Source organism: Salmo salar, chromosome ssa14, assembly GCF_905237065.1.
Source record: "Salmo salar chromosome ssa14, Ssal_v3.1, whole genome shotgun sequence".
NCBI classification, from domain to species: Eukaryota; Metazoa; Chordata; class Actinopteri; order Salmoniformes; family Salmonidae; genus Salmo; species Salmo salar.
In genome coordinates, this window is record NC_059455.1 from 25,552,403 (window position 1) to 25,576,117 (window position 23,715).

The following is a 23,715-nucleotide window of genomic DNA, read 5'->3' on the forward strand; positions in this document are numbered from 1 at the left end:
AATGTTGACTTTACATGAGACTGTGGTGGCAGCAGAGTCCCTGCATATGATCACGATAACAGAAGAGTACCCAATCAACGTTCATTACATTGGTTGGATGTTGGATCTCTTACTAAAAAGGATATGCATTGTAACCCATATCAACCATCTTGCATAAACGTCTTTAATATAGGACATTACAACACCATGCCCATCTATCTGCATGTTGAGATAATGTGATCAGTGACATGGCTGTGCCTACATAAGTGGTTGGAGAGAACGTTGCCAGAGATGACCCCTGCTGGTCAGCTGATGACAGGACAGCAGGAAATAGAAGACCGGACCTCAGGGCTGAGTCAGAGTGGGTAGGAGTGGGGTAAGCACAAAGCTGCTAACCTCCCTGTTGCAGCATCCACAGCACTGCCACATCCCCACACACACTCCAGCCATGCACTGCATTGTACAGTAAATAAACTGACCTTGAAGCAGGGACACATTCAAAATCCACCCTGTTATTGATGGATATGCAGCTCCGCTCACCAAAGTCACTCTGCTCTGTGTTACTGTCATGATTCCTTTGAATGTTCTTTTTCACATATGTAGCGTAAAACAGACCCTTATCTCAAAGCAATACCACAACAATCTAATGTTGATGTGCTGTTGTGAGCTGGATGTCATAAACTGAAGGGATTTGGCATGGGCCCTCAGATCCTCAAGAACTTGTACAGATGCACCATCGAGAGCATCTTGACTGGTTGCATCACCGCCTGGTATGGCGACTGCACTGCCGGTGACCGCAATGCTCTACAGACGGTGGTGTGGACGGCCAGCACATCACTGTGGGCGATCTCCAAGCCATTTAGGACATTCATACTAGGCAGTATCTGAGGAAAGCCTGAAATATTGCCAAAGACACCAGTCACCCCAGCCATAGAATATTCTCTCTGCTACCTTCCAGCAGGCGGTACCAGAACATCGGGTCTGGGACCAACAGGCTCAGAGACAGCTTCTTTCCCCAAGCAATAAGGCTGCTGAACAGCAAAACTACAGGTCTCTACCCACACACACCTATACTAACACTCTTGCACACCACGCATACACTCACACACACTCACTCACTTACGTACTGACGCCACACACATACACTCACACAAACACTCATCACGATGCACACACGCTGCTGCTATATTGATTATTATTACCGTTACTATTTTTCCTTCTACCAGTCACTTTTTAACCCGTTTGCATGTACATACCTACCATAACTCCTGTACCCCTGCACATTGTAATAATGGTTCTGACACTGACCTGTATATAGCTTGCATTCTCATGTTTTTTTCATATTTCTTGTGTGTTTTCTGACCTATAGTATTACTTTAGATTATTTCCTTTATTTTCTCTCACCTTGACACTGAATAGTGAATACTGCATTGTTGGGAAAGAGCTTGCATTTCACTGTACTGTTTTACAAACAAAAAGGCGTAATGGACCATACTTAAAAAGATGTTGTGTAACAGTGTAGGTTCCGTCCCTCTCTTCGCCCCAACCTGGGCTCGAACCAGGGACCCTTGCACACATCAACAACTGACACCCACGAAGCATCGTTACCCATCGCGCAACGCAAGGGGAAACCCTACTTCAAGTCTCAGAGCGAGTGACGTCACTGATTGAAATGCTATTAGCGCACACCACCGCTAACTAACTAGCCATTTCACATCGGTTACAGTTGCATAAAGCTTACTTCATTATTAGATTTTTTTCTTCACAGATGTTTCGGCTTTACATTCTTCTTCAGTGTGTAGGTAACATTTTATTTTAATTCATAAAAGCATTTGTAGGGATCAACCGATGAGCAGCAGGTGCTTCTAATCAGGGTTGACACTCATCTTCCAATCAGGGATGTGGCTTTTCTGGTCTACCTGTATACAAGTTAGTCACAAAGAAATACAGAATTGTAGGGTATGGGGACGGGCACGTAGGACAATTCATGAATCAATTGGCTTTGGTGTCTGCTCATTTGGATACATTATATCAGTTCATGAGATAGCTTACCACAAAGGACATCAGGCTCAGCCGTTCATAAATATGTGGGGCTGACTCAAACGATATGCAAAATCTGATATGGACAGTGCTCTTGTATAACAGTCTAAATTTGGCCTACAGGAAGGAGGTGATTCTTCGTTTAATCGAATTCTTCATTTAAACCGCATGGAGATATAGAATTAAATTTATATATACACATGGCTGTACTATACTGATTTACACCTGCTGTATCCTGTGTATGTGACAAATAGACTTTAAAACTTGAACTAAATGGACATTGATCTCTGTATTTGTCGAGATTGGAGAACATCTAGATCCAAATACACCATCGCAAAAATTCCTTAAATAAAAATGAGCTGTCATTACGAGTGAGTCTTCGTTATAATAATAGGTCCAGCCTTGTTTTAAGACACTGCTGTTGCTCTAAATAAGATCTAAAAATATAATCAACATCATGGATTTCTACAGATCTACTGAGTAAGAGTGTTGCTGAGTGACTTCGCCTCACTAATGTTTTGAAAGAATGTGATCACACTGTAAAGACTAAACAGGGAAACTGCCTGAGTGACACCCACACCCTACTATTGATGTTACATGGCTTGGCTATTCCAACTTCCAAGTGGGACTTCACACTCGAGACCCCTGCAGTTAGGCTGGATAGATTGGTAGACAATAAGATTTCAATACTGGTCATTTCCATGTAAAAGGAGCCATGAGCACCAACATGTAAAGTTCATAGGAGCATGTCAAATTGGGTGTCAAATGAAAGCGAAGAGTATCTTTTTTAGAAATTAAGGAATATATACATTTTTCAACAATTTCCATCCTAAAAATGTGGAATACCCAAGCTGACAAGGTGAAAAATCTGCTGATGTGCCCTTGAGCAAGGCACTTCAACCTAATTTGCTCCAGGGGCACCGTACTACTATGGCTGACACTGTAATACAACACATTTCACTGCAGCTATTTGATGTGTAACAATTAAACTTTTTTTTACTGAACTATACTGAACTACACGGTTCTGTGCTCTACTCTTCTGTACTCTACTGAGTTCTACAGTGCTGTACTTAGATGTCAAAACTTGTGAAACATAGGCATCTATGATTGGTTCAGATTTGGTCCGGCCTGACCAACCAAATTTGGTCTTGTTTGGGGGCAGAGCTCATTAAAATAATTTCCAGTGTGTAGAATAATACCCAAATATTCAAAGGAGGATATTGCATATACACTGCTCAAAAAAATAAAGGGTACACTTAAACAACACAATGTAACTCCAAGTCAATCACACTTCTGTGAAATCAAACTGTCCACTTAGGAAGCAACACTGATTGACAATAAATTTCACATGCTGTTGTGCAAATGGAATAGACAACAGGTGGAAATTATAGGCAATTAGCAAGACACCCCCAATAAAGGAGTGGTTCTACAGGTGGGGACCACAGACCACTTCTCAGTTCCTATGCTTCCTGGCTGATGTTTTGGTCACTTTTGAATGCTGGCGGTGCTTTCACTCTAGTGGTAGCATGAGACGGAGTCTACAACCCACACAAGTGGCTCAGATAGTGCAGCTCATCCAGGATGGCACAACAATGCGAGCTGTGGCAAGAAGGTTTGCTGTGTCTGTCAGCATAGTGTCCAGAGCATGGAGGCGCTACCAGGAGACAGGCCAGTACATCAGGAGACGTGGAGGAGGCCGTAGGAGGTCAACAACCCAGCAGCAGGACCGCTACCTCCGCCTTTGTGCAAGGAGGAGCAGGAGAAGCACTGCCAAAATGACCTCCAGCAGGCCACAAATGTGCATGTGTCTGCTCAAACGGTCAGAAACAGACTCCATGAGGGTGGTATGAGGGCACGACGTCCACAGGTGGGGGTTGTGCTTACAGCCCAACACCGTGCAGGACGTTTGGCATTTGCCAGAGAACACCAAGATTGGCAAATTCGCCACTGGCGCCCTGTGCTCTTCACAGATGAAAGCAGGTTCACACTGAGCACGTGACAGAGTCTGGAGACGCCGTGGAGAACGTTCTGCTAGCTGCAACATCCTCCAGCATGACCGGTTTGGTGGTGGGTCAGTCATGGTGTGGGGTGGCATTTCTTTGGGGGGCCGCACAGCCCTCCATGTGCTCGCCAGAGGTAGCCTGACTGCCATTAGGTACGGAGATGAGATCCTCAGACCCCTTGTGAGACCATATGCTGGTGCGGTTGGCCCTGGGTTCCTCCTAATGCAAGACAATGCTAGACCTCATGTGGCTGGAGTGTGTCAGCAGTTCCTGCAAGAGGAAGGCATTGATGCTATGGACTGGCCCGCCCGTTCCCCAGACCTGAATCCAATTGAGCACATCTGGGACATCATGTCTCGCTCCATCCACCAACGCCACGTTGCACCACAGACTGTCCAGGAGTTGGCGGATGCTTTAGTCCAGGTCTGGGAGATCCCTCAGAAGACCATCCGCCACCTCATCAGGAGCATGCCCAGGCGTTGTAGGGAGGTCATACAGGCACGTGGAGGCCACACACACTACTGAGCCTCATTTTGACTTGTTTTAAGGACATTACATCAAAGATGGATCAGCCTGTAATGTGGTTTTCCACTTTAATTTTGAGTGTGACTCCAAATCCAGACCTCCATGGGTTGATAAATTGGATTTCCATTGATTATTTTTGTGTGATTTTGTTGTCAGCACATTCAACTAAGTAAAGAAAATAGTATTTAATAAGATTAATTATTTCATTCAGATCTAGGATGTGTTGTTTAAGTGTTCCCTTTATTTTTTTGAGCAGTATATATATATATTCACCTTTGTGTACCTATTTAGGATACATCACCATGAATTCAATGATATTCATATCCATAATTATGCATTTCTGTGTAGTACAGATCCGAAATTCTGTTACCGGGTGTAAATCCACTTCACTTACTGTAGTTTAATAACCAAAACAGATTTTTTTCTAAGTTAATGTGTCATGTCATAGCTGACACCCCATTCGTTCTGCAGACATCATTGAATCTTAATTCAGAGCAGATATTCAACAGAGACTTTTGAAAAGTAAGACACAAAAAAACTGAAGGAGATTTTACCAACATTCTCTTAATAAATCTGCAGTTCTTCCAGTAAATGTATTTTTGTAAAATGTTCGGTGTAAATTGTTAAAAGTAGTCCTTGTGCATAGAGTTGTATGGTTTGTTAAACTTTGAAATCAATGGGTTTTGTTAAGCATACATTTTAAGAGAAAAATCTGAGTCTCAGTGCAATTACCATGGAATTACTACAGATGTAGAATGAAATTGCAAAAAACTAGAATTTATAACAAAGCAGTGGCTACATCCATAATAAATCCGATTTACTTTGAAGGTCTCAAAGCAGACATGACGTCATTAGAAAATTCTCTGTGGTAGCATCAAAGCATAAAACTAAACTATGGTACTGTTCTCGCTTATACATAGGATATCATACAAAGATGATATGAATATGTATGTTCCATATACTGGATTTTCATCATGAACAACAAAAGTGGTGATGACATGAAATATGGATGGAGCTCAGTATAAAGAAAGAGAAATCACATCAGACAGATCACACATGAAAAAGTAATGCTTCCTTCCAAACAACTACAGAGGGAAAAGTAGCATACAGCTACTATGTATGCAATAACAATAGCTAGTAGAGGTCGACCGATTATGATTTTTCAACGCCGATACCGATTATTGGAGGACCAAAAAAAGCTAATACCGATTAAATCGGCCAATTTTTATATATATATATATTTGTAATAATGACAATTACAACAATACTGAATGAACAATGAACACTTTCATTTTAACTTAATATAATACATCAATAAAATCAATTTAGTCTCAAATAAATAATGAAACATGTTCAATTTGGTTTAAATAATGCAAAAACGCAGTGTTGGAGAAGAAAGTAAAAGTGCAATATGTGCCGTGTAAAAACGTTTAAGTTCCTTGCTCAGAACATGAGAACATATGAAAGCTGGTGGTTCCTTTTAACATGAGTCTTCTATATTCCCAGGTAAGAAGTTTTAGGTTGTAGTTATTATAGGAATTATAGGACTATTTCTCTCTATACCATTTGTATTTCATATACCTTTGACTATTGGATGTTCTTATAGGCACTATAGTATTGCCAACCTAATCTCGGGAGTTGATAGGCTTGAAGTCATAAACAGCGCTGTGCTTCAAGCATTGCTAAGAGCTGCTCGCAAACGCAGGAAAGTGCTGTTTGAATGAATGCTTACGAGCCTGCTGCTGCCTACCACCGTTCAGTCAGACTGCTCTATCAAATTATAGACTTAATTATAATATAATAAACACACAGAAATACGAGCCTTAAGTCATTAATATGGTAAAATCCGGAAACTATAATTTCGAAAACAAAACGTTTATTCTTTCAGTGAAATACGGAACCGTTCCGTATTTTGTCGAACGGGTGGCAACCCTAAGTCTAAATATTGCTGTTACATTGCACAACTTTCAATGTTATGTCATAATTATGTAAAATTCGGGCAAATTAATTACGGTCTTTGTTAGGAATAAATGGTCTTCACACAGTTCGCAACAAGCCAGGCAGCCCAAACTGCTGCATATACCCTGACTCTGCTTGCACGGAACGCAAGAGAAGTGACACAATTTCCCTAGTTAATATTGCCTGCTAACATGATTTTTTAAACTAAATATGCAGGTTTAAAAATATATACTTGTGTATTGATTATATGAAAGGCATTGATGTTTATGGTTAGGTACATTGGTGCAACGATTGTGCTTTTATTCGCGATTGCACTTTTGTTAAATCATCACCCGTTTGGCGAAGTTGAAGTAGGCTGTAATTCGATGATAAATGAACAGCACCGCAGTGATTATACGCAACACAGGACAAGCTAGTAAACTAGTAATATTATCAACCATGTGTAGTTAACTAGTGATTATGTTAAGATTGATTGCTTTCTATAAGATAAGTTTAATGCTAGCTAGCAACTTACCTTGGCTCCTTGCAGCCACAAGGTCATTTTGATGCTGCACTCGCGTAACAGGTTGTCAGCCTGCCACGCCGTCTCCTCGTGGATTGCAATGTAATCGGCGTCCAAAAATGCTGATTACTGATTGTTATGAACACTTGAAATTGTCCCTAATTAATCGGCCAACCTCTAATAGCTAGTCCTCATAGTCCTAATGGTGGTAATGGAAGATGCAGTTAGTTGGGTATTCGCCTGATGTTTTTTAAACTTAATAAATGAAAAACTTATGATAAAAACATGCCGTGGAGTATTTGGTGTGGTCCATATACCCCCCCAAAAAAAAAATGAGCGCATGATCACTGCTGTCTCTCATATTTCATGTGTCAGTGAATTTTATAATCAGAAGTAAAAATGGTATCTGAACACAGCATGTTTCTACATCCACTCTACTTCCCTGTGGCTCAGTTGGTGGAGCATGGTGTTTCCAACGCCAGCATGGTGTGTGCAACGCCAGGGTTGTGGGTTCGGGGGGCCAGTACAATTTTTTGTCTTTTTTTAAAATAAATAAATAAAATAATATAAATGCATGAAATGAAATGTATGCATTCACTACTGTAAGTCGCTCTGGATAAGAACGTCTGCTAAATGACTAAAAATGTAAAAAAATGTACTCCACTAATTATAAGAACTATAGTCTGGGTTTCTAATGATGTCATGTTCATCCTGCTTAAAAGCAAAAACTCAAACAGGAAGTGCCAGTGACGCGTGGATGCTACCCTACAGGACTGTTTCGCTAGCAGACTGGAATATGATCTGGGATTCTTCCAATAACATTGAGGAGATTACTACATCAGTCACCAGCTTCATTAATAAGTGCATCGACGACGTCGTCCCCACAGTGACCTTACATACAATATCAGTCAAGTTTAGACACACATACTCATTCAACGGTTTTTCTTTATTTGTACTATTTTCTACATTGTAGAATAATAGTGAAGACATCAAAACTATGAAATAATACATATGGAATCACGTAGTAACTACAAAAAAAAGTGTTAAACAAATCAAAATATATTTTATATTCTTCAAAGTAGCCACCCTTTGCCTTGATGACAGCTTTGTACACTCTTGGCATTCTCTCTACTAGCTTCATAAGGAATGATTTTCCAACAGTCTTGAAGGAGTTCCCACATATCCTGAGCACTTGTTGGCTGCTTTTCCATCACTCTTCGGGCCAACTCATCCCAAACCATCTCAATTGGGTTGAGGTCGGGTGATTGTGGAGGCCAGGTCATATGATGCAGCACCATCACTCTCTCACTTGGTCAAATAGCTCTTACACAGCCTGGAGGTGTGTTTTGGGTTATTGTCCTGTTGAAAAACAAATGATAGTCCCACTAAGTGCAAACCAGATGGGATGGCGTATCGCTGCAGAATGCTGTGGTAGCCATGCTGGTTAAGTGTGCCTTGAATTCTAAATAAATCATAGACAGTGTCTTTCAAAGACACGGTAGTTGGAACCAAAAATCTCAAATTCGGACTCATCAGACCAAAGAACAGATTTCCAATGGTCTAATGTCCATTGCTCGTGTTTCTTGGCCCGAGCAAGTCTCTTCATCTTATTGGTGTCCTTTACTAGTGGTTTCTTTGCAGCAATTCAACCATAAAGGCCTGATTCACCCAGTCTCCTCTGAACAGTTGATGTTGAGATGTGTCTGTTACTTGAACTCTGAAGCATTTCTTTGGGCTGCAATTTCTGAGGTGCAGTTAACTTTAATGAACTTATCCTCTGCAGCAGAGGTAACTCTGGGTCTTCCTTTCCTGTGGCGGTCCTCATGAGAGCCAGTTTAATCATAGCCCTTGATGGTTTTTGCGACTGCACTTGACTGACCTTCGGATTGACTGACCTTCATGTCTTAAAGTAATGATGGACTGTCATTTGTCTTTGCTTATTTGAGCCGTTCTTGCCATACAGAGGGTAATGCGTACGGCCCAGTACATCACTGGGGCCGAGCTCCCTGCCATCCCGGACCTCTATACCAGGCGGTGTCAGAGGAAGTCATAGATGGTTCTCTCTGCTACCACACGGCAAGCGGTACCTATGCACCAAGTCTGGAACTAAAAGGACCCTGAACAGCTTCTAGCCCCAAGCCATAAGTCTGCTAAATAGTTAAACAAATAGCTACCAGGACTATCTGCATTGCCATACTTTGCACTAACTGTTTGGACTCATCACATACGCTGCTGCTACTGCTTATTATCTATCCTGTTGCCTATTAACTTTACCCCTACATTTGTACATGTCTACCTCAATTACCTCTGCACATCGGTACTGTACCCAGTGTGTACTGTATAGCCAAGTTATCGTTACTCATTGTGTATTTATTCCTTGTGGTTATCTTTCTATTATTAGTCTCTCTGTATTGTTGGGAAGGGCCTGTAAGTAAGCATTTCACTGTTAGTCTACACCTGTTGCTTACGAAGTATGTGACAAATACATTTTTATTTGATCCTCGTGTAGAAATATGTTGTGAAAATAAAGAGGGAAGATTAGTCAGTGTCAGAGCAGCCTTTAGAGACGGAGGCTAATGAAAAGAGAGGTTAAGTCCACACAACATAGACCTGACTGCACTTCCTACTGCAGGGGTTCCCAAACTTTTTTTCATCCACGACCCCATTTTGATATGTGAAAATGTTTGAGACCCCAACCATGTGAAAAAAAATTACGCAATTAACAGCCAAAGTTTACTTTGTTTACTTTTTAATTTGGGGCTATGGCAGTCAATTGCAAAACATTCTAACAGTATTTCTGATTGTCTTCTCAACTTACAATCACATACTTTTAACGTGGGGCTATGACAGTCAAATGCAAATGAATCACTGATGAGATGGGTGTGCTTGATACATGTCGTGTCCAAGCTTCTCAAAGTCAGAGGGCGTGATCAACAGTGCCTCACCTCACCTCTGCTGTCACATCCAACTTGGATCGATATTTGGTTTTAATTCAGACGAGAGCACTGCTGAATCCAGCTTCACACAGATATGAGCTGGCAAAGGGTACCATGAGTTTTAATGCTCTGAGGGAGACGGCAGGGTATTCCCTTTGAGTCAGGAACCAAAACTCCTCCGTAATAAGCTGTGAATGCTTTGTCTGCAGCATTCGGGGTCACATGACAGCTCGAAAGGCCACACTTGACTGCTGCACTTGAATCATTCCGTTTCAAGCGCAACAGTCAAGTGCGGCCATTTCCCACGATCTAAGGGCACTCTGATTGAATTTTATCTATTAGAATTCAATCATTTTCATTTCAATTTTATTTAGCTTTTGGAAATTCTTCCGCGATCCAATTTTCATATCAGGGGACCCCACATGGGGTCACGACCCCTAGTTTGGGAACCACTGTCCTACTGGGTCTTGGGTGAGAGAAAGAGAGAGACCCAGCCCTTTCACTCCATGACACACTCTTATTCCTCCAACAACCCAAACTGAGATATATTTATTTATTTTTAAACGAGAGGAAACAAGACCAGGACAGAGTGCAGTATAATAACTGTCTTTTTCACTCCATAATAGACGGTGCATTAGGCTAAATCTACTGCACCTGACACAAACAACTAAAAGTCATCATGGCAACAACTTGGCAACCATTAAGGGGCATTGATTGATTGGGAAAGCAATACAGCGTGGCTTTGAGGCAAGACCTACAATATGCCCAGTGGGCTTACAGACACTGGCGTAGCGCAGTTTCTCTTGACCCTCCACAAAGTCGGAATTTGCCCCCCCTCCTTAAAAAAAAACATATATTGTTTATATTTAGAATGCTGGCTGGCAGCAATAATGTATTTACTTGTTCAATAATTAAAGTGGGAAACATTTGTCACTGGGTCTCTGGCAGTCATCATCTTGGTTTTCTGGGAGAGAAGGAGAAGGAGGGCTGGCACTCTCACTAGAGGAACTGTCACTAGAGGAGAAAGAGCAAGGCCACTGTCATTACCGGGCCAGGGCAGTGAGGTCTCTGTCGGGACTGCTAGTGATAGCTGCTGCCTACTAGCTTCCACCTGCCATGGTGTTTCGTCATTCGAGGACGAGGTGGTAGCTGATGTGGTTATCTTCTGTAATTTTGCACAAGCTTGATCAGACAAAGCTTTTATGCAGCGTTTTTGTGCACCACTTGGTCTTGCCATTTGTTTATCCATCTTGAACAATGCACTCAGTCTCCATCCGAGTCCGACCTGATGAACCTAACTTTTTTTAACTTGATAGTTAATTAGATGAGGAGGCCAAGGAGGGCTGGCACCGGCGCCGCTGAGAAATTGGATAATTAGATACATGACAACTATATTGTCTGTCTGTCTCACCTACTACCATGTAGAATGGACAACATAAACACTTCACTTGCTACATGTGAACATTAAAAAGGAGGGTCACTGTCAAAATGATTTATAAAAAATATAATAATAATAATTAGACATAGGTGTGCGATGACGAGCTTGTGGGCCCCTCCCCTGCAGGGCCCGGTCCCGCTACTCCAGTACTTACAGAAAAAGCTGTGTGTCACAATGTCTTATTAACAATCTGTGACATACATCCAAGCCTGCCACTTAAACTGAGAACACTGCAGACCAAAATACTGACTTATTCCTTTGATAGACAATATGTCACTGTCTCTCATAACGTGACAAACTGTAGTGTATGACACATGGTGATTGAGAAAACTCATCTAGGATCTGATGCATTGGTTCTTCCAGTCAGTGCAAGATTTCCTTTGGAGTTTAAATGATCCTTCACAGATAGGCCCAGCCAGCCCTACCACTAATCAGCAGTAACACAGATGACACCATGAACAACTACTGGTTACTAACTCTCTTTTTTAAAACCAATGCTAATGTGGTAGATTCCGTGCACATGCAGCACTTTAATAATTAATGATAATAACGGCACTCTGCTTGTCTGAAACGTCAGATTTTTTTTACTACTACAGCCAATCATGGGATTGATGACCTAGGCCTATGTCCATTATCTTCCACCAACACAGGGAGGGCTCTGAGGCTGGTGTTGGGGACTGGTAGTTGGGCTGGGGCTGAGACAGACAGACCATGATATCAATCTGCCGCTTGGATGATTGGAATATAGCCACCTGCACTCAGACGACAACTCATTTAACACAAAGCTTATCATACAAGCTCATCAGGTCAAACAAAGGATGATTCAAATTGCTAACAAATCGGGTGACACCGCTTTAAAACCCCATCTCCCAGTCAACTATAAGTTGAATGTCTTCCTTGTATCGAGGACAGCAGAAAGATTCTGTTTGACCACCAATAAATGGGTACAAGCCCAGGAGAACAGAAAACTTACCATACTACCACCACAACCTAGTCTCAGGAATCCCGGATTTAGGGAACATCAGTACATTGTGAGAGGCAACTCGTCTGTCTAGTGACTAACAACAACCCCTACTCTTGTGGCTTATGGCTCTAACCACTGTCAAAAAAAAAAAAAAAACAGAACTGAATAAAACAAATAGGCTGGGAATAGTTGTGGCATTTCAGATATCTGTGAGCCTACATTTCAGAAGTGCAGAGGGATGTAGGCTACGCTATGTCTAGTAGGCTATGTATTAGCCTATACTATAGTGTCTCTACAGTACACCATATATAACGACACCAGATCTCATTGAGTAGCCTACAGCCAATGAATGGTCTAGCCTCTCCGCACTGACTTGCCTATTTACAGCCTCTGCGATCATTCATCTAGCCAGCCCCTCAAAATCATAAGTCAAATGGAGGCGAGGCAATTGGATGGCAGATCTTCTGACTTTAGCCCCCATTTTTCTCAATCACTGAACCAGTAAAATCATGTATCAAATCATCCTGGCCATTATTGAGCCATCTCTAGTAGGCCTATATAAAGAACCCATTGGTAAGTGATGGAATAGGCCAAGGTTTCTGGGATACATATACACAAAATCATTGACGTTGATGACCCAGTGAGAGCCAATAGTCCCTTTTGTTGGCCCTAGGGAAACAAGCATCATAATTGTCTGACCAGAGGACGTGTCCTATTGAAATCACCAATGTTATTATTCTTGATAGAGCAAAACAAGTGTTTGACAGCTTTTTAAGTAGCTACAAACCATGGGCTCAATTTTGGCCCCAAATAAATGGAAACAATTCTATATATGTAGCCTACTTTTTACAGAAAGCACCCCAAACGATGAACATGCATAGGAAAAACATGACTGTTCTTGCAATATTCATGCCAAGGCATTGCAGTCCATACACGATCAAACGCCGAGCATCACATGCAAATAAAAAATTTGGGCATTTTTATATGGAATTGATCTAACTGAGGCAATGCATCCTATTCAGATAAATAAAAATGATGAAGATAGGCTACCTTTGGTGATGAAAGACCTGTTAGTCATACAAGACATAACCATGCATAGTCATGGAAACCTATAATAAGATGCTTATTCATAGGGGGTCATCATCAGCTATGAAAACGAGACATTAATCTCACCATTGCACATTTTTTTTTACAGCATTGCTTTACAAACAAAAGAATGACGGTCATCTGCGATCTGCTGTCGACCGGTATATTCTTATAAATATATCGTTGAAATGTAGGTCAACCATAAAGTAATAGTTTCTTCTTGTTTTGCATCCACGCCATTTTCGGTCAACAATCAATGCAACAACCTATATATAGCCCACAATAAACCAAAAAATATTACACTTTCGTGCGCTGGAAAAACATCTGTCAGAATAACAAAAGGCAAAGAAAATGAATACAAAGGCATGCCAGAACCAGCGATCTTTCCTCCCTTCCGAGACGAGTGTCAAATGCATACTATTTTGTAATTGTGCGGTGTGCATGGAGTGTATGACAGCTGGAAAAGCAACTGGAATGACATTGCGCTTACTGTAAAATATCCAGGGGAACCGCGTTCTTCTCGACTCCCCTCGATTGGTACCCAAAATTCAAACCATGTAAAACATTCCTAACGAAGGGTCCGAAAACATTACGCTCGACGATGGTGTTTGCCGAAAAGACAGCATCCACTGAATGGTCAAGAGAGACCTCTGTAAGTGCGGGCAGGGTAGGGAGACCAATTCGTTGCGGTGTGCAGCAAAGAAGGCAGCGGCGTTTTCTCTCTACCATCCTCCCCCGTCTGTAACATCCCCCTTGCTGTCAAACAACATTGTGCAGCTCAGGTACGAGTATAGGCAGCGACACCTGCTGGTGATGCACGGATGAGCATCTCTTTCTCTCCCACATTTCACGGCATCTGCAGACTAGTCTAGGCTACACAGCCATAGTTAATAGGTATAATCTGATCTAACATGGTCTACTCTTCTCTTCTTACTAGTTCTTACGTTGAGCTGAATTTACTAAACTCAAGATGTCCGTAAGCTATATCATAGTTATATAGGCTACTTATTGCTTCAATGGAAATTAAAATTAGGTGTCCATCCATTTAGTCCATAGGACCTTGATCTTTAGGTGTCCATTGTGCATATGATGTGATCGACAAAGATGACACTTTTTTAAAGCAAATGTCTAATAAGGGTCTATTTCCCTCTCCCCTCTCCTAGGCATCCCTCTATTGTCTAGCTCAACCTAGTTCAGATGACATCATCTGTCCCCCAGGCATAGAGCACCAATATGACTACTGTACAGATGTGGGCCAGTCGCCACATCACTTCCTCTTAGTCAAATGGGCACACCACTGAGGCAGACAGCTACATAAGTAGGCCTAATGTTAAAAATATTTGTATTTGGGTCGGGGTGAGTGGATAGAGGTTTTGAAAGTTGATAAAAATTCCTACCACCCACTCATAATTTAACCCCTTTTGAAAGAAATAAATGCATAAATATGCATTACGTGGAGGATTGCTATTCCTTCTGCACACACTTCCAAGGTGAATGGCCCTGAGGGAGCCTGTTTATAACACAATTCACATACAGTAGCCAGGAGCACATATTTTGCACCTGTTTTTCTAACAAAAATAAATAATAAAAGGTCATATAAAAAAGGTCACACAAAAATGAAATGAAAGTTCAAACAAAGGTATGCACAGGATGCAGGGAAAGCTGTGTGAACCACAATATCATGTTTTAGTATTTTGTGTTCACCCGTAAACAGGTGCACATAAATACTAAAGTACATTTGACAGTAAACGATGTTCATCAGTATTGTTGAAGGTACATATTTTAAGATATAGCGTCGCATAATAATTCAACATGGTGGTAGAAGGCACACATTCCCTGGCTGCTGCTCATTGTTTGTATCAGTAGTGTGTCATCCTGTCCCCAGGGACAATAAGAGCACAGCACACCTGATCTCACTCTCTTCTCTCTGGTATCACACACCATGCACCGCTCTTATAGCCCAAGAAATACCTGAATAACTTTGCACTGTGTTTTGTTATGGTGTGGAAAAATGCATACTCTGCAGCCACTGCTGCTGAGTTGAAAGGAGATTTGCCAGCAAAGGTAGGCTCTACCTTTGATTTGTATCTCACTTGAGGTTGCAGTATGTGATGGAGCGTCTCCTTCACTAGACATTGGACTCTTTAATGTGTATGCAAGTATTTATTCAAGAGCAACATGTTTAAAAAATATATATTCATTCACCAGTCAAATCCCTCCATTTTCATCATCAGCACTTGGGATGCATGGGGAATGTTCAGCTAGTGTCAGAGGAGTAGTTGCATAGTCTCTGGTAAACCTTGAATGAGAAACAACAGAGAGACACACAGTGAGTGGACTCATATAAACAATACAGAGTATGTTCCACAATCCATATCCCATAACACAAGTCAAACAATTCAATTGCTCACAAAAGAGCATTGTGCCATAATTGCTTTCCTTGGTGAACCTTAGCAACAGAACAGTCCAGTAGACCATGCATGGGGTGGTCAAGTCATATGAGCAATGCCCTGGCCTGGGGAGCGTTTACAATGGCACACTATTCCCTATGTAGTGCACTACTTTTGACCACGGCCCAAATAGGCTCTAGTCAAAAGTAGGGCACGCAATAAAGAATAGGGTGCCATTTGGAACGCAGACTGGTAGATGAAACCAGACTGTAATCCCCAGCTGAGCCAGTCTCCCCGGCTCAGAGGCCTCCCCACAGAGACAACGGCAAAGTCTGAGCCCAAGTGCTTCCATTTTGGATCAATGTCCTTTTTCTGGTCGATATAGAAAACTAATTCGCTCGTGACCTTGAAGAGGAGATTATAGGATGAAAGGCCAGGGATTTAGCCCCCAATGCACACCCCCCCCCAACCCAAGCACAATCTAACTAAATGTATGAACACGAGACTAGAGAGAGTGTGGGGCACCATTGCTCTGTTGAACTGTAGCTCTCCCTTTTACTTAGGCAGCTTGAGTCACATATGGATAAATGAATTGCAAAAGTATGTTTTCAATCATTATTCTGACAAATGTGAATGTACAGCTTTTTGACAATGGACACTATTGGTATTTTACAGTGGAGCTCTGCTGTTGTATACAGTGCTACATTCTAGTTTACCAGCTCTAGGTTTCCCCAGTGCCCAGCTTGGCAGTAATCTGATGAAATGCTATAATAATTTTAAAAACACCTTGGTCATATAATATGCTGTACTGAAAAGCTATATGACAATATGTCACCATCTAGTGGACTTATTGATTACTGCAGGGATGACTGATCATCCTTCTTTCACTCCACTCAAATTATATCTTTAAACTCTAAACCACATATATTTTGGATTTAACGCCAATATAAAGTATTTCTCATTAACCATGATCAATGTATTAGAGAGCCACTGGGGAGTGGGGACCACATCAAGTGCAATCACAGAGATGCTATAAACTTGTAAAGCTAAAATCAATCTGGATAAGTGTCACTCTGGCATGACGTTTTGATAACCATGTAAATCTCTCTCAGACAATGTGACTTATATTAATATATTTGCCTGTATTTACCCCCAACAAATGAAATACCAATTAGCAGCTAATGTGGCTATCATAAAGAACCACATATGCCATGATGATCTGAAAAAGACTGCCGAATCGAGGCAAAGGTAAGAATCTCTGGATGAACTATCGAATGTTAGCTAAATGTTCTAATAAATAAATTGGCCACATTTCTTTACATTTACCTGTTAGCAAAGGTGGCAGCTAGAGATTACATGCAGGAGCTTGCAGGGATTTGTAGTCTTGCATGATGTCTACTTTGATGCTAATTAGCATTTTTCGAATCTGAGAGTAAATACAGCCAAATATATTGATAAAAGTCACCTTGTCCGAGAGAGATTTACACGGTTATCAAAACATCACGCCATGGAAAGTCTACATAAAACATTGACCTTGTTTGAAGTGGTTCTAAAATCCCCCCAAAAATGATTGGTGGAAAAAGTATTGGAACCATTCCATTTGACTGCTAGGTTTTATGGGTATTATGACACCTCCACTGTGAGGCTCTTATGTGACTTGTTAAGCAAATCTTTGTCAGACAGAGCTGTAACCATGTATTCTATGTAAAGGCAATAGACCTAAGCAGATGTGAGTATCTAAATCCAGAAATGTTCACACGGTTTAGCGCAAATATTCCTGACCATAAAACCTACTCTACCTCGGTATCCACATTGAGTACGGTTTATTCATTTCATACTAGGCCTACTACTCGAATCCTCTTATATCACTCCAAAAATTTAGCTCGGATTTTACAGTCGGAGGATGACAGATTAAGCTACTCAAGGAAAATGCTGGTATCGACTAACAACGGCTGGCTGGCTGCAACCAGAGTATAGCCCTATTCGCACAGGACTAGTAATATTAGAGAATGTTGGTCATGTACACACACTACCGTTCAAAAGTTTGGGGTCACTTAGAAATGTCCTTGTTTTTGAAAGAAAAGCAAAACAAATTGTCCATTAAAATAACATCAAATTGATCAGAAATAAAGTGTTGACATTGTTAATGTTGTAAATTACTATTGTAGCTAGAAACGGCAGATTCTTTATGGAATATCTACATAGGCGTACAGAGGCCCATTGTCAGCAACTATCACTCCTGTGTTCCAATGGCACGTTGTGTTAGCTAATCCAAGTTTATCATTTTAAAAGGCTAACTGATCATTAGAAAACCCTTTTGCAATTATGTTAGCACAGCTGAAAACTGGTGTGTTGATTAAAGAAGCAATACAACTGGCCTTCTTTAGACTAGTTGAGTATCTGGCGCGTCAGCATTTGTGGGTTCGATTACAGGCTCAAAATGTCCAGAAACAAAGCACTTTCTTCTGAAACTCCTCAGTCTATTCTTGTTCTAAGAAATGAAGGCTATTCCATGTGAGAAATTGCCAAGAAACTGAAGATCTCGTACAACGCTGTGTACTACTCCCTTCACAGAACAGCGCAAACTGGCTCTAACCAGAATAGAAAGAGGAGTGGGAGGCCCCGGTGCACAACTGAGCAAGAGGACAAGTACATTAGAGTGTCTAGTTTGAGAAACAGACGCCTCACAATTTCTCAACTGGCAGCTTCATTAAATAGTACCCGCAAAACACCAGTCTCAACGTCAAAGGTGAAGAGGCGACTCTGGGATGCTGGCCTTCTAGTCAGAGTTGCAAAGAAAAAGCCATATCTCAGACTGGCAAATAAAAATGAAATATTAAGAAGGGCAAAAGAACACAGACACTGAACAGAGGAACTCTGCCTAGAAGGCCAGCATCCCAGAGTCGTCTCTTCACTGCTGATGTTGAAAGTTGTTGACATTTATGCATGTTGCCTTTTATTATTTTGTTCAGTTTAAAAATGACCGACATGGCAGATTTGGACGGGACTTAAATGAAGGATGTTGTGATTTGTCCTCGTGCACAATCTCCCCCATTAAAACTAATCCTGTGCAAATAGGGCTTATGTCATCGACGGCACCGCATATATATACTCTTCGCCAAACCCACTGGCTCAAGGTCATCTACAAGACCCTGCTAGGTAAAGTCCCGCCTTATCTCTGCTCGCTGGTCACCATAGCTGCACCCACCCGTAGCACGCGTTCCAGCAGGTATATGTCACTTGTCACCCCCAAAGCCAATTCCTCCTTTGGCCGCCTCTCCTTCCAGTTCTCTGCTGCCAATGACTGGAACAAACTACAAAAATCTCTGAAACTGGAAACACTTATCTCCCTCACTAGCTTTAAGCACCAGCTGTCAGAGCAGCTCACAGATCACTGCACCGCACCTGTACATAGCCCATCTATAAATAGCCCAAACAACTACCTCTTCCCCTACTGTATTTATTTATTTTGCACCCCAGTATTTCTACTTTGCACACTCATCTACTGTCAAATCTACCATTCCAGTGTTTTAATTGCTATATTGTATTTACTTCGCCACCATGGCCTATTTATTGCCTTTACCTCCCTTATCTCACCTAATTTGCTCACATTGTATATAGACTTATTTTTGTACTATATTATTCACTGTATGTTTGTTTTACTCCATGTGTAACTCTGTGTTGTTATATGTGTCGAACTGCTTTGCTTTATCTTGGCCAGGTCGCAGTTGTAAATGAGAACTTGTTCTCAACTTGCCATACCTGGTTAAATAAAGGTGAAATGAAAAATAAATAAAAATATACTGCGCACTGTATTTTTCAAGGACGTGATTCGCATCAGAAATCCTGATCATGTTTGAAGCGGTCTTTTGAGTATCAATGATGGATGAAAGTTGTGCATCATCTGCTATAGACAAGCCCAAAAATGTGTGCAGCGAGTGCACCTTTACCTTATCTGTTTGAATGAAATGTATTATAGTGATATATTTTCTATTCATTGATTAAATTGTAAAATATCACCTACAGATCATTAAAAAAAGGATTGGCACCTTTTATTTCCCCTGCAAAGGTTTTCAGTCCAATCAATATAACTCACTCACACTTTATGACCTCCATCCCACTGATGTAGCTATAACTGATGAAGGCCTAGCAGCATACAAAATATAAAGTTTATTGCTGATTGTAACGACATTCAAGTCAATGTAGTACATATTTTCACTACTATTTCTTCAGTGTTGTGAATGACACTTGTGTTTCCTTGTTTTATGAGTGGCTATGTGAACATGTCAGTGATGACAGAAGTTAAAGCTGCGTGTGCAGACTTCATAGCCTTGTTGAACTGCATGATATCCTTCAAAGCTCCACTGACACAGATTCCTGGGATCTCCCCCTTAGCCTATCTCAACTAAACATCAACCCAACCGGTGAGTTATTCATTCAAATGTTCCTATTTCATTGGCTACATTATAGTGGTTATGCCCTATAGTGCACTACTTTTGACCCAGATTCATATGGCCCCTGGTCAAACAGTGCATTATATCGGGAATAGGGTGCCATTTGAGACGTAGCCATGATGTTTCAATACAAAGAGCTATCACCATTGTTTTTTTTACTATATCTCTCACTGTGTTGCAGCATGTAGATAACATATTCTTTAAATTCTCCATAATCTTTCTATTGGAGTAGGAGCTGACATGGAAGAAAGTCAAGGCTCCTCCTCAAGTGCTCTGTCAGAGCAGAAGTATAACAGTTAACTTTCAGGCCTGAACACTGAGCCTGGCCTGCACTCACCACCACACAGTCTCCCAAAGTCACATAAACTTGGTGTAAAAAAACTGGAGAGTCAACAGGAAAATTCAAAGCAATGGTTCCTTCAGCCTTTGGCTGGGACTGGGACAGACACCTGTTTTTAATATGGAAATTGGGGCAGGCATCATGGTCTTTAACAATGGATGACTCTGACATGGGCTAAAAAAAGCCAGACTGGTTGGCAAATTGTAATTTTTTAGGATGCATCTAACAAGAGGATGCAAGAAACTGAAAATAACATGTGAAGATCTGGTTATATGTTTCACGGAATCGTAGCTGAATGAGGACATGGATATACGCTGCACCGGCAAGATAGAACAGCACACTCCGGTAAGACGAGGGGGGCGGTCTGTGCATATTTGTAAACAACAGCTGGTGCACAAAATCTAAGGAAGTCTCGAGATTTTGCTTGCCTGAAGTAGAGTATATTGTGATAAATTGCAGACCACACTACTTGCCTAGAGAGTTTTCAGCTATACTTTCCGTGGCTGTTTATTTACCACCACAGACGGATGCTGGCACTAAGACCGCACTCAGTCAGCTGTATAAGGAAATAAACTAACAGGAAACCACTCACCTAGAGGCGGCACTCCTAGTGGCCAGGGACTTTAATGCAGGGACACTTAAATCAGTTCTACCTAATTTCCATCAACATGTTAATGTGCAACCAGAGGGAAAAAAATTCTAGATCACCTGTACTCCACACATAGAGACGCATACAAAGCTCTCCCTCGCCCTCCATTTGGTAAATCCGACCACAACTCTAGCCTCCTGATTCCTGCTTACAAGCAAAAATTAAAGCAGGAAGCACCAGTAACTAGGTCTATAAAAAAGTGGTCAGATGAAGCAGATGCTAAACTACAGGACTGCTTTGCTATCACAGACTGAAACATGTTCCGGGATTCTTCCTATGGCATTGAGGAGTACACCACATCAGTCACTGGCTTTATCAATAAGTGCATTGACGACGTCGTCCCAACAGTGATTGTGGGGAAGCCATGGATTACAGGCAACATTTCCACTGAGCTAAAGGGTAGAGCCGCCGCTTTCAAGGTGTGGGACTCTAACCCGGAAGCTTGTACGAAATCCTGCTATGCCCTGCGACGAACCATCAAACAGGAAAACCGTCAATACAGGGCTAAGATTGAATCATACTACACCGGCTCCGACGCTCGTTTTATTTGGCAGGGCTTACAAACTATTACAGACTACAAAGGGAAGCACAGCTACGAGCTGCCCAGTGACACGAGCATACCAGACGAGCTAAATCACTTCCATGCTCGCTTCGAGGCAAGCAACACTGAGGCATGCATGAGAGCATCAGCTGTTCCGGACGACTGTGTGATCACACTCTCCGTAGCCAACGTGAGTAAGACCTTTAAACGGGTCAACATTCACAAGGCTGCGGGGCCAGACGGATTACCAGGACGGGTGCTCCGAGCATGTGCTGACCAATTGGTAGGTGTCTTCACTGACATTTTCAACATGTCCCTGATTGAGTCTGTAATACCAACATGTTTCAAGCAGACCACCATAGTCCCTGTGCCCAAGAACACAAAGGCAACCTGCCTAAATGACTACATACCCGTAGCACTCACGTCCGTAGCCATGAAGTGCTTTGAAAGGCTGGTAAGGGCTCACATCAACACCATTATCCCAGAAACCCTAGACCCACTCCAATTTGCATACCGCCCAAACAGATCTACAGATGATGCAATCTCTATTGCACTCCACACTGCCCTTTCCCACCTAGACAAAAAGAACACTTATGTGAGAATGCTATTCATTGACTACAGTTCAGCGTTCAACACCATAGTACTCTCAAAGCTCATCACTAAGCTAAGGATCCTGGGACTGAACATCTCCCTCTGCAACTGGATCCTGGACTTCCTGACGGGCCGCCGCCAGGTGGTGAGGGTAGGTAGCAACACATATGCCACGCTGATCCTCCACACTGGAGCTCCCCAGGGTGTGTGCTCAGTCCCCTCCTGTACTCCCTGTTCACTCACGACTGCATGGCTAGGCACGACTCCAACACCATCATTAAGTTTGCAGATGACACAACAGTGGTAGGCCTGATCACCGACAACGATAAGACAGCCTATAGGGAGGAGGTCAGAGACCTGGCCGGGTGGTGCCAGAATAACAACCTATCCCTCAACGTAACCAAGACTAAGGAGATGACTGTGGACCACAGGAAAAGGAGGACTGAGCACGCCCCCATTCTCATTGACGGGGCTGTAGTGGAGCAGGTTGAGAGCTTCAAGTTCCTTGGTGTCCACATCACCGACAAACTAGAATGGTCCAAACACACCAAGACAGTCGTGAAGAGGGCACGACAAAGCCTATTCCCCCTCAGGAAAGAAAAAATATTTGGCATAGGTCCTCAGATCCTCAAAAGGTTCTACAGCTGCAACATTGAGAGCATCCTGACTGGTTGCATCACTGCCTGGTACAGCAATTGCTCGGCCTCCGACCGCAAGGCTCTACAGAGGGTAGTGCGTATGGCCCAGTACATCACTGGGGCTAAGCTGTCTGCCATCCATGACCTCTACACCAGGCGGTGTCAGAAGAAGGCCCTAAAAATTGTCAAAGACCCCAGCCACCCCAGTCATAGACTGTTCTCTCTACTACCGCATGGCAAGCGGTACCGGAGTGCCAAGTCTAGGACAAAAAGGCTCCTCAACAGTTTTTACCCCTAAGCCATAAGATTCCTGATCAGGTAGTCAAATGGCTACCCGGACTATTTGCATTGCCCCCGCACATTGGCTAACCGGGCTACCTGCATTGTGTCCCACCACCCACCACTCGCCAACCCCTCTTTTACGCGACTGCTACTCTCTGTTCATCATATAGGCATAGTCACTTTAACCATATCTACATGTACATACTACCTCAATCAGCCCGACTAACCGGTGCCTGTATGCAGCCTCGCTACTGTTATAGCCTCGCTACTGTATATAGCCTCGCTACTGTTATTGTTCACTGTCTTTTTACTGTTGTTTTTATTTCTTTACTTACCTATTGTTCACATAATACCTTTTTTGCACTGTTGGTAAGAGCCTGTAAGTAAGCATTTCACTG

The 23,715-nt window shown here is 42.1% G+C and overlaps 1 protein-coding gene across 7 annotated transcripts in view; it reads right to left on the reverse strand.

Annotated features, from left to right (window-relative positions):
* The window catches only part of LOC106569223 (catenin delta-2), a 140,854-nt gene extending 126,667 nt beyond the window's left edge, over positions 1-14,187 (reverse strand). For 3 of the 7 annotated variants that reach the window (XM_014140372.2, XM_014140374.2, XM_014140371.2), the window contains exon 1: positions 13,923-14,187. The gene's annotated coding sequence lies outside the window, so the exon portion shown is untranslated. The remainder of the gene's footprint in view (positions 1-13,922) is intronic. The other 4 variants (XM_014140377.2, XM_014140375.2, XM_014140373.2 and 1 more) reach the window with 2 other exon arrangements.
* Positions 14,188-23,715: the final 9,528 nt, after the last annotated feature.